This window comes from Penaeus japonicus, unplaced genomic scaffold (assembly GCF_977035675.1).
Source record: "Penaeus japonicus unplaced genomic scaffold, GWHDUDI00000001_assembly GWHDUDI00000022, whole genome shotgun sequence".
Taxonomy (NCBI): Eukaryota; Metazoa; Arthropoda; class Malacostraca; order Decapoda; family Penaeidae; genus Penaeus; species Penaeus japonicus.
This window is the reverse complement of record NW_028234424.1, coordinates 23,650,519-23,655,518: the sequence shown is the minus strand read 5'-3', so window position 1 is coordinate 23,655,518 and position 5,000 is coordinate 23,650,519.

The window sequence follows — 5,000 nt, the reverse complement described above, 5'->3', positions numbered from 1 at the left end:
ACACACACACACACAAACACGTGCACACACACACACACACACACACACACACGCGCGCGCGCGCACACACACACATGCACACACACACACGCACACACACACGTGCACACACACACACACACATAATCGTATATATATGTATATATATATATACATATATACATAAACTTATACATATCAATATACATCTACATATGCACATATGTACATGCACTTGAATATTTAAATACCTATATATCCATCTGTCTATCTATCTATATATCTATATATAGAGATAGATGGATTGATAGATTTACGTAAATATATTTAGATATATATATATACAAAAATACACACACACCGCTTCCCAGTTGGAAGTTCTACTGCTTACATTATCAGAAAAAGGTATGGTGATCATGTGTTGAAAGTTTACAGAAATTATCAAAAATGTTCTTTTAAAGTAGAAAAAGTACAATATGACATAATATTTCTGAAAGAATGTTTAAAAAATAAGCTTATCCCAAAATTTTTGAGATTTAAATTATGGAAACAAAATAATAATAATAACAGAGCATGTAAGACCTTCCAGTACAAACTCTTGGATATCGAAATTAAGTCAAAATCAAGGGAATTTAATAAACATAAATGTAAATTATTGGACTTTGAAACTGAATTGAAACAATCCATTTCGTTTTTAGATTTCAACCACCTAAGATGTTGTACGGAAAGTCGCAACTTAGTTTCTCTAAAGAATGTTCAGAGAACCCATGAAAAGAAATTATTTTACTTAGGCTTAAACAAACCTCATGAGTTTCTCGACCCCAACAAAGTTGTTTTTAACCACTCTGATGTCAATTTGTCTCATAACTTGAAATGTCTACTAGCTAAAGGCCTGAAATTTGGTATTCCCCCTCGGAAAATTAACTTCTCTCATTTCTTTTTGTCTTTTGAGAAATTGCTTCGTTCTCTAAATTTTCATAAGCCTGTTAATATTTTTCCTGAAACTAGAAATCATGTAAAATCAGTCATAAAAAACCTTGCATTCTCTTTATATTATTCCTACCAAAAAGAAAAAATTGATGAGGGCATAACAGATTCAGACCTTCGGCTTCTAAAGGAATTAGCGGAAAATGATGACGTCATTATCTCAAAACCAGACAAGGGGCAGGGTGTTGTGTTATTGAATAAAGTAGATTATATTAAGAAAATTGAAGATATTCTGAATGATAAAACTAAGTTTAGTAAAGTAGACAACAAATGTGAATCTTTGATTATTAAAAATGAAGATAGACTAAATTCCTTACTTAGAAAACTTAAGACGTACTCAACGTACTCCTCCCTTTTCACCTCAGGCTCTAGACCTGGTATTTTATATGGATTGCCCAAGATTAAAAAAGCTAACGTCCCTTTGAGGCCTATCCTCTCTGCCATTGGAACTATTAATTATAATGTATCAAAATTTATCATTCCTATTCTTAAAAGTCTCACTATTAATAGTTACACCATACAGAATACTTTCACTTTTTTTGAATGATTTGATGAAAATTAATAATGCTGATGAATTTATCTTAGCGAGTTTTGACGTCACAAACCTTTTCACTAATGTCCCACTAGAAGAAACTTTGTCAATTATTATGGACACTCTTTTTAAAGATAAAATTGAAATCCAAGGTTTAGATAAATCAAATTTTAAGAAACTTCTGGACATAGCTACTAAAGACATCTTGTTTTATTTTAACAATGAATTGTATAAACAAATTGAAGGAGTTGCTATGGGTAGCCCTTTAGGCCCAACTCTTGCTAACATTTTCATGTGTCATTTTGAAACTATTTGTCTTAATAATTGCCCCGAAAGTTTCAAACCTTGCCATTATTTCAGATATGTTGATGACACTTTACTACTTTTCAAATCCAGAGATAGTATCACTAAATTTCTTGACTACTTGAATGCTAAACACCCTAATATAAAATTCACTTTTGATGTAGAGAAAAATGGTTGTCTCCCTTTTTTGGATGTTAATATTTCTCGGGATAATAATTCTTTTACCTCATCAGTCTACATAGAACCAACTTATACAGGTCTAACTACTAAATTTGATTCTTGCATTCCTTTGAAATATAAAAGTAATCTTATTTGCATTTTAGTATATAGAGCATTCAAGATTTCAAAGAATTTTCTGATCTTTCATGATGAAATTGTTCATATTTTAGATATTCTTGTTAAAAATGGGTTCCCTCTTAATTTCATCCATAGCTTTTTAAAGAGAACCTTAAATAAATTAATTGCGCCAGTAGACATTCCGTCTACAGTACCCAAAGATGTCATTTATATTAAACTTCCTTACCTTGGTTCTTTCAGTCACAATTTGGAAAGAAAATTAACAAAGATTGTTCATAATAGTTTCTCTACTGTTAAATTGAAGGTCATTTATACTTCCTTAACCATTGGCAATCTATTCAAATTTAAAGACAAAATTCCTAAATCTTTACGTTCTTCGATCGTTTATAGATTCTCTTGTAGCGAGAAGTCTTTCCCACATAAGTAGCTGTAATGCTACTTATGTGGGAAAGACTTCTCGCAATTTGTTTATGCGTATCGAGGAACATAAAGGTTTTTCATTTAGAAATAATAATTTAAAATTATCAAATCCAACTAAATCCTCAATTAGAAGCCATTCATCAAATAAGAGTCATCCATTTAACTATGACTCTTTTGAAATTTTAGACTCGGCTAATACAGATTATGATTTGAATATATTGGAAAGCCTGTGGATTTGGAAATGAAAACCAAACCTTAATGAATATACTTCTACTGATGTTGAAATTTTGAAATAGCAGTCCATTATCCCATTTTCTTTGTTTCGCATTCCGATAGGTTTTTGTTTGCCTCTCGGAACGCCCAGACGCTCCACTGCCTCGTTGACGTGTTTTTCATTGTTCTTCTTTGTATTTCTTGGTTAGTATTATCCCGAGCTACTTAATCTGTTTCATGAAGTATCCTTGTACCTTTATATTTGGCAATTGATGGTTTTAAGAAGTAATTTTCAAGTTTTAATAGACTTTTTGTACAACCGGCTTTTGTCACTCAGACCCTTTGGCCTAGTCATACGTCTTCTCACCTATTTGTCTAGTTACTTATATCAATTTTCTGTGATATTTCTTAGTCAACACATAGATATTAAGTCATAAGAGTGTTCCTATTGTTCTTATATCAGAATTTATTACTTTTTGATTGTAATTTCAACTTTTATATGATTTGTATGTTCGAACGGATAGTTTTTGTTTTACCATTTTTGAATTTCCCATTTACCTCTGTGGCACTACCACAATTTAGCATGTAAAATATGTTATGTATTGTACAATTTTGTTGAAGGATAATTGAAAATCCTTTTTTTTACAGTTAAATCCACTGATGATGAGTGTTTGAACACTCGAAACGTTTGGTTCCAATTTGTAATAAAGAAGTTTTTGAAGATTGCTTCTGTTTTTTGCTACACCGAAGAAAGTTTTAGTTACCTCAAGGCTGGAAATAAGGATGTTTCTTCTGGCAACACTGATCTTGAGATTCATTATATATATATATATATATATATATATATATATATATATATATATATATATGTATGTATATGTATATGCACATGTATATGTACACATACACAAACGCACACGCATATATATATATATACATACATACATACATACAGACAGACACGCATACATATATATATACATTCATACATGTATATATGTGTGTATATGTATGTATGTATGCATGTATATTTCTATATATACATATACATGTTTATTTATGTATATATATATATATATAAATTATATACATATATAAATATATGCATATAGATATATAGTATGTATGTATGTATATATATATATATATATATATATATATATATATATATATATATATAGAGAGAGAGAGAGAGAGAGAGAGATAGATAGATATAGATATATTTGTATGCACAAACAAACTAACAAACACACACACATGTATTTTTATTTATATGTATATTATATACATACATAAATATATACATGTACATTCATACATGGATATGCATACATACATACATATATATATATATACATATACATATATACACACACCCTATTCACAATTACGAAGTATATAAATAAGGTTCGTTAGGGCTCCACCACCGCATGACAAGCTTTAAGCAAAACACGTGTCGTAACACCCTTTGTTGACTTCCTTCGTTTTCTAGCTCACATTGACGGCCAGGCGTCGAGCGCCCGTCAGTAGTTCTGCCATAACCCCTCCATCTTCAGGTTGGTTGGTGAAGCTTATGTCAGGAAGTACAAAGACTGGTCCCCGACCAAGCGGTGGATGGATGTGTTGAGTACTAGCTTTAAACGGTAGGTTGGTCGGCCATTAAACGAGGGCGACTATTGAACGAAGGTAGTGAAAGCGTCCTTCACTGCCCGATTGTTGCGCTCCACGACACCGTTTGACTGTGAGTGTAAGCGATGGTGTAAGGCACCCATTAAGGTTTGAGTAGGGATCACCATTCGTCCGAGAATAACTTGAGAATAACTCTGTGTGCAGCTTGTCTTTAACACCCGGTGGGTGGTCGGTGTCCTGCAAGGGCATCAGCTATAGGAAATGGTGTGATCTATATATAAGAGCATGTACCTAAACCCCTGTACCGAGTCTCGTACGTCCATCAGATCAGATAAGACTATCTGCAGAGGAATGACGGGCAGTAACTTGGGGCCTGCAAGGCAGGCACTTTACGAAGTTAGACAGAGAAATGGCAAAGTGAGTACAATACCCAATTGTTCGGCGTGGTCGAACTCTTTAAATCTTGCCTCCAGGTCTGTCTCTCCAACAGGGCACATCTCCCTTGAGGATGCCGGATCCCCAGCAAGAGGTAGGGGACATTGTTGCTGGCACTCTACTTGTAGTGGAGGATGAAGTCATTGTTCCAGAGCTCATGTGCCAAAGAGCTTAGCCGAGTACTTTTCGTCTTCCTGGAAAAGAC